Here is a 12,228-nt window from a genome sequence, read left to right on the forward strand (position 1 = left end):
CACCCACATAAAGAATATTTTGCTTTCAGTAAAGAGGAAGCTGTCTTTAAACTGTCTTAATGTTTGTACTAAGGTTATATTGGAAAATAGCTTCATTTGGAAAAGAGATTCAGTGGAATTTTAGGTCATTAAACTATACCCTAAAAGTGTTTTTGCAAAAAAGGGTAAATTTCTGTGTATGTTAACTATAGAAAAGTTATGGTCCTCAAGGATGAGGAATAACTTGTTTATTAGCAAGCTGCTGACATTAATAAGGGCAAAGGCTGCACTAAAGGGCCATATCAGTGGCTCCATCACTGCTACTTTTGGAGGGCTTCCATTGTACATACTGTCTTTATATTTTTGCAGAATTTATTATGACAATACTACAAACGGACATTCCCAGTTACTGTGAGGTGCACAAAAAGCAGACAGCAACTACAAATTCAGCCCAGTGTCCCAAACTTTGTCTTCCTACTTCATGTGGACTGTTTAGGAGTTCAAATATACCAACAGGTTTTTCCATCCAAAAGGATTCTGGTGTCTGTGGGTCAGACATTGGACAGTATATCGCTGAGTTTCTTTCTTTCATGTCACAGAGACTATGGAATTTCAGGCAAATTGTCATATACCTACCTGAAAAGAGGTTGTAGCAAGGTGGGCGTCAGTAAATTCCAGTTCCAAAGCAATAAGCGATAGGATGAGAGGAAACAGCCTCAAGTTCCACCAGGGGAGATTTTGACTGATATCAGGGAAAAATTCTTCCCCAACAGGGTTATCAAGCATTGGAGGTATCAATCATTGGAGGTATCAAGCTGCACAGGGAAGTGATTGAGTTACCATCCCTGGAGGTATTTAAAAGGCATGTAGACATGGTGCTTAGGGACATGGTTTAGTGGTCAACTTGGCAGTGTTAGTTTAATGATTGGACTAGATGACCTTAAAGGTCTTTTCCAACCTAAATGATTCTATGATTCTGTGTAGAACTCTTTAGTGTCAGGAATGACTGTGGGACCAAGATGAAATGTGAATTAACTAAAGTTCAGAATCTTCTGGGACTTGTTTATTTAAAGCAAGTGGTTTTGTTTCATATTACTTCAACCAGATTAAGTTTTGCAAATATATATTCAAGGTTCAGCCAAAACTTCAAAAATAAAATTGCTAAACAACAAAAAGTATTTTGAAAGGTGCTTAATGCAACATTTGGTTACATTCTTTTTAAAATAGCAAATCAGCATGACTAAGATTAAAAAGGCCTATTTCTAAATGACCATACTGGGCAGAAAGATTCCAAGAAAGTTAAAATAATCTATTGCGCATCTGGTCTTCCTCTCCTGCATATAAAATTTTATTTGTATGAAAAAGGCATGGAAAACTGTATTAAAGATTATATGGCTAATAACCTGCCTTCTAGCTCTCCTAAATTGTCCCTTAAATTCAAAACTCTGTCTCCAGAGTTTAGTACAACTATAGAGTAACTTATCCATAAATGAAATTTGTTTGTCATATAGTTCCTTGAGTTAATATTGACCTTCTGACTAAATTAATATGAGCATAAAAGTGTTCCTTGTGCTGCATTTCTTCTGTAAAGAATATCCCATAAGATGGTCCTTGACTCTGCAGCTAGACAAAATTTTGTTTTAAAATAGGACAAATATCACATAAAATCTTGTCAAGGACTTTCTATGAAGTCATGTTCTTTAGGATTAACTCTGAGAGCCCCAGGGTTTGAATTAAGAAGAATTATTATTCTGGTAATGTAATGCAAATTCAGTAAAAAGGCCAGTGCCATTCTGGGTAAATATTTGTCTTATAAAATAGCTTACTGTCACCAAAAAGAACATCTGACAGACAAAGGTCATAGGATTATTTTTTTTCCTGAGTTACAAGTAAATATACAGATGGATATAACGTACTTTTATAATTATGGAAAAGCCAGTCTTATAACAAAATATGCTGAAATGTGTACATATGTTTGTGTGTGGACAGACAGAGTTACAGAAAATCTATACAACAGTATGTATCTGGAATGTCAAGATAATAGTCTTTATCCCGGGATGAATCTATGGTATCTAGAAAGTACATAAAATGGCATAGCTTGACTCACCCAGAATATTGCCACCACCCCTCTGCTTTTGCATCATAACATAATTCCCTCCTGCATTCATGAAATGCTTCTGCTTACATAATCTTATCTCTCTATTCTGGTATCTCATTTCCCATTTCTCTTCCATACAATGTGAGGGTTTGTCATTAACTTCTGAGCTCTTTTTTGTGGGAGTTGGACAAGTCTTTCCCATTCCTGTTTGGCTGCATAGCTTTTTTACAAGCCTCTTTTCCTACTGTTCTCTTATATCTCCCTCACTCTTTCAGTGTTTTGTTTTCTTTCTAATATCTTTATTTTTAATTTCCCCTGCATACCAAAAATCTTATTCATTTTGTCACTCTTTGAAATACAACGTTTTATCAATTTGATTTGACAGAGGATCTTTCCCAGTGGATCTGCATATGTCTTATTTTGAAAGACTGCAAGTTTCCCAGAACAATGACTATGTCTCTTTGTAAATTCATCATCACAGTTGAAACAACTGCAAATTGTGGTTGTGCAAAACTCGAATCATTTGATTTGGGTATTGCCAACCCTCACTTACAAATGAAGGACTTTGTAATGAAGTCCTTTTTCTTAGCAGATTCAAAATAATAGAAAAATAATTCCTCTTTAAAATTATTCTTACTGTGGCTTTTTGTCTATAAAGAGGAAGCACTTTTAAATTCATGCTAACCATACTTCTGGTAGTACTGCAAGATGCCTATTAATCATAAAACAATTTTAAAAGGCGATAAGGACATACAAGAGTTATAAGCTATAGGCTTCAAACACACTTTCATCTGCCTCTGGCAGAAATTCAACTTTACAACAGAACCATTATTTTCATTTTCAGTGTATCATAGTTATTCACTACAAATTATTTTATGACAACAAATGTAATTAATGAATATTTGCTTGTGAAGCACAAGAAAAGAAGTAAGCAAAGTCAACAGCATCCATACTTGAAAATATTTTCTTTAATCCTCCCCCATAAATTCCTCATTCCTCTTAAAATCCTCAGAAGTCATCAGCCAAACTGGAAATTAGTTATTCCCTAATTACCTTCTGCATCTCACCTTTCATTACTCCAGCTCCATCAAGCCAACGTTTTCTATATCCAACCAGCTGTACCACTTTATCCATATTACAGGAGACTAGAAAGAAAGAGAAGCAAATTTTAAAAGTTTATGTTCTTTTTATCCTATTTATTTCTGTTCTCTTTATCCTCCTCATCTGCCTCATGGCCCCGGTTAATCCTTCTAGTGCCACCTGCTGCAGTTTTATTGGTATTACAGGCTTCTTTATACAGCACCTAGTCATATAATGCAGCTGGAGAATATATCTTTTTAATGCAAACTGAACTCTTTCAAGATCGTGTAAAATCTGCTTCCCAAAGCTACTGGCAACCCTGCAGAAAAACACTGCTGTAATTGTCTGCAGAGACTGCAGAGAGCAGAAATGCACAAATATAAACCAAAAATAAATTAACAGAGCCACATTATGCCAGGTACACTAATAATAAGATTTGGAATATTTTTCAGCTGCACAGACAGTTTATCTGCTGCTGCTGCTGTCTGATCATTCAAATTTCTCACCTGAAGGGATGCAGTGAAAATCCTGGAGGTAGCTTTTTTGAGGGTTTGTTAAAGTAGTTCCTTTTAGCCCTTGTGAATCTTCTCATTTCACAGTCAAGTGTTGTATTGCTTCCACAGTAAACACTCTATGTATCATGGCTCCCAACACAGGAAGTCACGGTTTCAATATGGGTCACTGGAGAATGAATTTTTGTATCTTTTAATAAACCTTTTTAACAAGTGTCACATGTGAAGGGGATAATTTGTAAAAGGATAACTTTTAATTTGTAGAAATGTACAAATGTACAAATTTTGGACAAATTTTAAATTTGCAGAAAAAAAAGAAATGGGGGATAATAAGAGGAAGCACAAAAACAGTCTTGCAAGACTTGATCCTAAGCTACTTTGGTGGTTTTGCTCCTAAGTGGAGCATGTCTTGAAGAACAGAATGATTAAAGACATGGAGATTGAAAGGGGACAATAATTTCATAAAACATATCATGGATTTACCAAACGTAGTTCATAACGCACTAAGCTGATAGCTCCCTTTGATATCTGACTCTTCCTCAAGGAAAGAAATGTAGATTCTTGGCATAGAATGCATACGACTATGATATAGTTATGATGTTTCTTTGATGATGTAAAAAATATGGAGTATAGCAAAGAGTATATGTAATGAACAAGAGGGAAAGATGGCAATGGAAGGGCCAAAAAGTTTTCAAGCTGTCATTAAAGTATAAACCTTGTTTAATATACTCAGTTATGGCTATAGTGCAAATACAAGGAACAGGCTTGTGGGGCTTGGGGTTTGGGACATGTTTAGAAAAATATAGTCAGTGTAGGAAAGGTCTACACTATCTCACACAAGCACAGGATGACCTTCCTGAAGAATACAAGTTAAATGACATGCAATAGTAAAATATGCAGAAAGTGCATTGTCTGAGGCTGATGACATAAGCTGTAAGTTAGTTACTTAATTGGAAGCAGGTGAGACTAGTGAGGTCCTAGCTGAATCAGCCAACTGTGAGCTGGATATAAGCTTCCAGAGTGATTGAGCCATAAAAAAAAAAAAAAAAAAAAAAAAAAAAAAGAGCAATTGTAACATAGGGATGAATCTGTAGTGGGAATGCAGCATAGTAGCATATTATAGGAGGAAGGAAGGTTTCTGAGCTGTGAATAGAGTGAGAGCCAAAGGGCCTGACAAGAAATGATCCAGAGAATCCTTCTCCCTGTTTTTGTACTGTTATGCTAGGATTTAAAAACCCTAGCATTAAAAACCCTAGTGGATTTGGAAATATTCAGGGGTAGTAAAGAGCTGAGAACCCAAGATCCACGCCCTGGATTGAGACTCCATTGAGACTTTCCAGAAGTTTTGGAAAACTTTTCAAATAATGGAATAACTCCAGCTCCATTTTCCAAAGGAGGCAATTAAATCTTGGAGAAGGCTGTCTAACCTGAGACTCCCATTTGATAAAGGTGTGGCCATCTGGCTCAGAATCAGTCTGTGAAGACTTCAATAGGAATAGTATATCAAGATTATTCCCTTACTTTAGTGCTCCACACAGACTAATTTAGGTCATTGCCCACAGAGCATTTGGGTTGGTGTAATTCTTATTCACAACTAGCTTTCTCTGGCTGTCAAATAGGGAGCTTAGCTGCCTGGCTGAAACTTGGACATTTCAGGCACCTGAAAGTCAGATGTGGAGATGCTTGTTCTCAGCATGCCCAAGGATATGGCTACACAGACCCATGCAAATAAGACTACAAAGCATCCAGACTGAAGCTATCTTATGTCTGTCTACCTGATGTATCAGAAATGTAGATCAGGTCTGTTTGTACCTGTTTAAGAAGATCTTGCCTGGTTTTCGATGTATATCAATCCTAGATCTCATTGCCAAGAAAGCAGGGTCACAAAACTATGATTCCATGAGTCTGGGTCTTATTCCTCCATGAAAAAGACAACCCTCCTTGAAGTAGCAATATTAGGAAGGTAAACATGAATAAGTCATTTATGTACAATTTGTTTAGACCATACGAAAAAACTGCAGCACTAATAGACGTTTGTTACATGTTTCATGTTCAAATTTTTCTCAATTTACTGGAAAGCAGACAAAGGTTCAGTTGCTATACAACAAAAGTTGTAACTTACACAAGCCTGATTTCCTCAATATTAGGACAAAAAGCCATGTAATACTTGTGTGATTTTTTGTGAAATAAGTATAATTTGTGTGAAATTGTTCATTTGCCAAAAGAATTTGTGACTGCATTAGGGTACAACTCTGGTGCTTTGTTGAAGCAATGTGGAACAGAGTTAATACGAAAGGAGAGCAGTAAACAGACTTGTGCAAGTTGAACAAGGTCAAAAATATGGGACTCAGCTTTTCCCAAAATGTGGATATTTCTAAACTGAATGGGCAGGTCTCCCCTGCATTGTCAGCACTTAGAGTAAGCTGCAATTAACAAATGATTCATTGATCTGGACTACATTTTACAGACCGGGGTCAGACCCTACATGTGTTAAGACATACACAAAATTCTCTGAAGGGAAATGATTTTGTTCTGGTTTTGTTTTTTGCTTTTTTTTTTTCCTTATTCCTTTAGATATTATTTTTAAGGCATCAGAAAAGGGAAGATAACTTTACTCTTTTTGTTCCTAGTTCCCTCTTCCCTTTGTTATATCCCTATGGGTATTATAAGCGAAGTATCCAGCCTGAATGTGTAGATTTGTGTATATATGGTTTAGTAGTATAAACATCACATGATACTGTGAGCAACTCATAATATACCATTGCCTAACTGGTAAATATGATGATCTCTTCAAGGAGTAGAATTTCTTTGCAGGTGTGTTGCAGGTACGTAGTCTGCCTCTATTTCATTGTGAAACAGGGACACTGAGAGGGAGAGACATTTGGGATATGAGCAGTGACAGAAAGTTTAGCCACCACTTACTTCTCCCCATCCATATCAGGGAATAATCAAGCTCTTGCAAAGGCTGTTTCATTCTGAATGTAAAATGAGCAATTGTCTTGTATGATTCTCTTTTATATAAAGCAATGAAGAATAAATTCTTCTTGTGCTTTTTTATTATTACAGACATGGGTGGACAAATGCACTCACTTACTTAGGCTACCCTTTTTGCTGAATACTGCATAAAAAATCCAGACCAGCTCTTGTCTGAGAATGAGAAATCCATGGGAATTATGTATGTCTATGCTTGATCTCTAGAGAAATCTCATGAGATATAGCAGCTCAAAGACCTGGGATGACAAACAAGATGCTAATGAATCAGAGGTGCCTAGCAGCTTTTCCCAGCTATTATTCTATCCTTTTTCCACTTACTGTCAGCAAGACTTTTCCCACAAGATTAGCAAAACAACAAAAAAAGGCAGCAATCAGTTGGGTTAATACACAGTATCATGTCTTTTGTTTGCTCTAGTGCTCAATACTTAACCTCTGCAGGTTTATCTTTCTCCTCATCCTGAAGGAAGTACTTGTCTTTATATATAAATAGGTCATGCTATGCCACCACTGCAGTTTACTTAAAGCAGCATTAGCTTCTGAGTCCAAACGTTGGTGTTCTTTGAAGCAAGAACTAATACACAACCAGAAAGACTGCAGCAGAACAGCCAGTAAGCCCTTCACATTGCTAAGGGGAGGGGTGTCTCAAAGGAGTACTGCAGAGGCTAGGCATCTCTATCTTTGCACTAGGAAAGAAGATTCCCTTCAGATCCTCACACTTGATGCAATTACAAAGAAGATTATATTCTTTAGGCCTTCCATTCTGTCATTTATCCCTCCTGAAACAGTGGATAACGCTCTGAGTTTTCCACAAATAAAGGTTTAATATTGATCTTTCTCAGTGCTTTCTTGTAGAAGAGAATGATTTGTCTGTAGAATAACCTTGATTGAGCTATGCATGGCCCTGCTGATATCAGCAATACTGCTAGTACAGTTAAAAACTAAGCAGGGTTAGGAAACATGTAGATTTTATAGAGATGTTGGAGAACATAAGCAAATGACAGACTGACAAGTGTAGAAATTAATTTTGTGATGCTGGAAAGGTCTGTATGAGAATCCTCCAATCAGCCAAAATGATAAGACAAAGTTTTGATCTTATTTATCATTTCAGAAGCACACAATGGAGAAGACTAGACATGAATCCCTGGGATTTAAAAAAAAAAAGCCAAAAAAAAAAACGAACCCCAAACCCAAAACAAAACAAAACAAACCCACCCACAAACCGAAATCCACAGAAAAAGAAGAGAACAATTTTAGATTTACTCCTAGCTTTACATCACTAGAGAGGTGATGTGTGGATTTGCCTTCTACAGAAGCTCTCCAAATTTAATTAAAGCAAACTGAAAGAGGGCCTATAGTCTCTTTAAACCCCGGTCCTGTGTTTCTTCTGGGACTTCACACAGGGATGGCAACACAGTGAAAGCCATCTACACTGGTGGTATGGTATGCTCTTTCTTCACTTAGAAAATTATCTCCCTTTTCCTGTAGCCCCCTCACAAAATTAAATACACAGCCAGTGTAATACAAGTCACTATTTGTCCAGTATCTGATAAACGGAGATTAGAAAAGGATGTTATTTTTAACTTTTATAAAGTTTTTAATAAAGAAATCATACAGAAGACTGAATAAAATCATAGCCAGTGTTGTATGCTGATGGATCTGCTTATTAATTTGTATACTGTAAATGATCAGACATTGATCTCATATATATCACGTTCAATATGTCGTATAGTTGTTCTCTTCTTTTGCTTTTTCATGCTTTAATAATAGGGAAGAATCTAATTAAGTATTCAGCTGGCTTTGCTGTGTTTTGAAATGCAACTTCATCATGCACTTTCTGAATGCAAATGATAATAAGATTTTTATTTCTTATATAACCTATATGGGAAATAATGGTAATTAAGCCCCGGACTTTATATTGAGACAGAGTAATGAACTTCTACTCATTTGTGACTCCATATGAATAATGCTTACTCTTTGCTTTTAATATGTACATAGACAAGAACTAGCTCACAACTAATGAAACCTTTATTGGTTATTGGATTTGGTTTCAAAATTCCACACTAAGTGATGTTTCAAGAATGTATGTTTTCACTTCACATGACCTAAGTGCCAGAACTTCAGAATATTTGCACACAACAAAAGCAATACAAAATGATCTGTCTTGTTTCTGTTAACAGGTCTATGCTTCCAATCTTAGTCACACAGCTATGCAGTTTATTAAGCCAGAAAGAACCTTTGAAAGAAGAGAAATACTACAAATTGTAACCTTTAAAATCTAGAATAATATCTTCAGAACAGGTGTCTATGATTAAATTTCTGTTACCACATATGACATTTAAGTAATTATTAATCTTGCATATCAAGGAACTTATGGATTCTTGTTATTCTGACTAATTAAAAATAACTAACTTCATTTGGATATTGGCTTAAAATGTGATTTCCCAGCCTTTGGAAATCAGTTAGCTTGTAAATTTCAGTCGTCTTTAATCAGAGAGGAAGCATAAACCAATAATAAACAAATGTTAGTCTAATAAAGGCTATTGAGTATCCTTTGCTGGCTTTCAACTTTCCTGAATATGTCTGAGACATTTAGGGCAACATCAAAAGGAAGTTATCAAAGACTTACAAGTTATGTGTTGCATCCTAAATTGAAGAGCTACTAAATTTGGCCATCTGCTAGTCCTGAAATTACCTTTATTCCAAAAATTGTCTCTTTCTTCCAGTATTGAGGAGCAAAGTGGCATTCTCATACCTGACTGAGCTCCAGAATCAAAGCATTCACCCTGCTGCATCTTTCACAGGGCAGTTATAGCCAGTGTCTAATGCACTTGTAAGGGACTTATAATCCATTGAATATATTAGTGGCAAAAACATCCTATGCAAACTGCAGTTGCTGTGGCATTCTGTCATTCCGTTTTTAAAATAGCTTGAAGGTTGAAACACTTGCCCCATGAGTGGAAAACACAAAGCAGCCTCAATGGAAATTGAAGCCACATCTCTCTGCTTCTTAAAGGGTCAATTTTGAATGGTAGGGGACAGTGTCTGCCATTTTCTGAAGCTATTCCATTGTCAAAAAAGCAGTTTAAGATTCCTTGGCCAGTAAGAAACAAGAATAAGTGCACAAGCAAGCACAATGTTGCAGCCTAGGAGTCAGGGGAATACATCTGAACTCAACTTACAGCTCCCTGGACTAGGTATGTCTTCTGGGTAGTGATTATTATATGTAGAGTGCAGAAACAATCCCAAGGGCAAGTCTCCAAGTTTGATATTCAGCTGTAACATTACCTATGTTTTAGGCACAGGGAAAATCATGGAATTGCGTTTGATGCCTGTCCTAGTTTCCTCCTTTTAAAAATACAGATAACTGGTGTCTTCTCATGTCTCTACCTGTGTAAAGAAGAAAATATTGTTTATTGAGAAGTGCATGGACAATGCAATAATGAAACCATTTAAATTCCAAAGATAAATAAATTTAGTAATGCAGTTTATATTTAGTTTGGTTTGTACATTTTAAGCACAATTATATTATAAAAACTTAAAGAAGCTGTTAATAGGATTGACGAAACAGAAATATATAGATAAGAAGTTGCCTTATATTTATGGGACATAGTACCTGTGATAAAAATTCATCTCTCTTGAAGTAATCTCTTTGAAAGATTACACTTTAAAAAGCCCTAAGGTATACTTTATGATTTTTTTTTAAGCTGTTCACTTTTCTCTTTCCTCCTTTACAGGATCTTTATATTGCTTTGTTACAATAACCAGTAAGAAAGGTTGTTACTTATTCTTTAATATTTTTCCATTTTTCTTCTGTGTGCCAGAATTTTCTTCAAGAAAATTAAGCTCAGGAAATACTATAGTAATATAGTATAGAACAAATAGAACTATCACTGGGAAAAGCAACACAAGAACCAGAAAAAACACAGCAAGACTCTACGAAGGAGATTCTATGTAAGTCTGCAAAATACAATATTTTTCTCATGTATTTAAAAAATAAATTAATACATTTATTATATGTATGGTTTGATTCTGATTTTCTTTTTATAATACAGCTTTGTAGGCTGAAATATTTATAAAAGCACAAGATTTGAGGATACCGTAGAAAACGGTAGAAAACCCTACCTGATTTTACATGGAAATACACACACAATAAATCCACTTCCAGAAGCAGTCCTGATCCAGACTTTAGATGACATCACTGGAAAGCCTTCCATCAGTTTCAAGTGGTTTTTTGGCTAGACCTCAACTGGATCATTTAACCTAACAAGTAGGCAGTTAGGGCTTACAAATTACGCTCATATTTTAAGAATCAAACAATTGAATCTGTTCAAGCACCATTCAAATCAAAATTTAAATAAAGGCTTATGTAAGTTTTAAAGTAAAACAATTACTAAAAAAAAAATGTTTTTGAGAAGTAAAGAAAGTAAGGTAATCAAAGCATGGCTTTTTAAGTGAGTGGTACTTTTGGCCTCTCATTCTAATTTAAGTCCCATTCTACAATATTTTCAAATAATTTAAATGCAACAGCTTTGAATGACCTAGTGTAGGCAAGCTTTCAGGGCTAGCAGTTCAGATCCACGGCTGTGTCCCATTGTTTAAATATAGGCTAGCTGACAACAGAGATTTAACATATAATTTTAAATTATACATTCCACTTTTACATTCCACTGTAGGAACAAAGTACAGGCTTCTGGGAAAAGGAAGGCTGATGCGTGAGATTGAAAAACAGTCTGGATAGAATACAGGTGAGAGATTACTGAGTGATATGACTGGCCTTGTTTTAAGAAAAACTTTTCTCTAGTACATGGTCTATTCAACTTATTTTACTGGCATTTTTTACATGCGCAATCTGTATGGCACACAAATTGGCTCTTATTATCTTGAAGTAAAATACACAGGGAACTATTACATGGGATATGGATAAAAATAGGGAAAAAAGGAAAAATAAATAAGTATAAAATGTCAGAAATTAAATACAAACCATATCTATACTTGTAGCTTGATGTCCAATGTAACAAAACACATCTTTTTCTAGAAACATCCATTACCAGAATCTTAAAATAATCATGTTTTAGATTTGCATGAAACAGAAATGTCTGGAAAGAATATATGGCACTGTTTCCCCCTCTTTCTTAAATTTAAATGTGACAGGATAACTCCTCTCATGTGAGAATTGTACAATTTGGAAACCCAGGTTTTGTATTATCCAGTTTAAAAACCAATTTCTTTCACCTTCAATTTCCACCAACCAAAGACAACCATGGCCAAAGATGATTCACGTGTTTTAGCTGACTCTTTAGAAGCTATAAGAGAGTATCTACAAGATCAGTCATCACAGTTACTGGGTCAACAAGTGTTGTACAATGCACTCAGAGGGGTAGCAAGGTCTGAGACAAGTAGATGTAAAGCCTGTTCCCCAAAACAGTCTGGATATAATGAAAAGTGGGGATGGGAAAGGGGACTAGGTTGCAGAAATTTAAAGACCAAGATACAAAGAGATATAGGGGAAACATCTGGAAAAAGCAGAAGATTAAGTGGATTTTGATGAACTGGATTTTGTAGAAG

The sequence above is a fragment of the Numenius arquata genome, chromosome Z (assembly GCF_964106895.1).
Source record: "Numenius arquata chromosome Z, bNumArq3.hap1.1, whole genome shotgun sequence".
Taxonomy (NCBI): Eukaryota; Metazoa; Chordata; class Aves; order Charadriiformes; family Scolopacidae; genus Numenius; species Numenius arquata.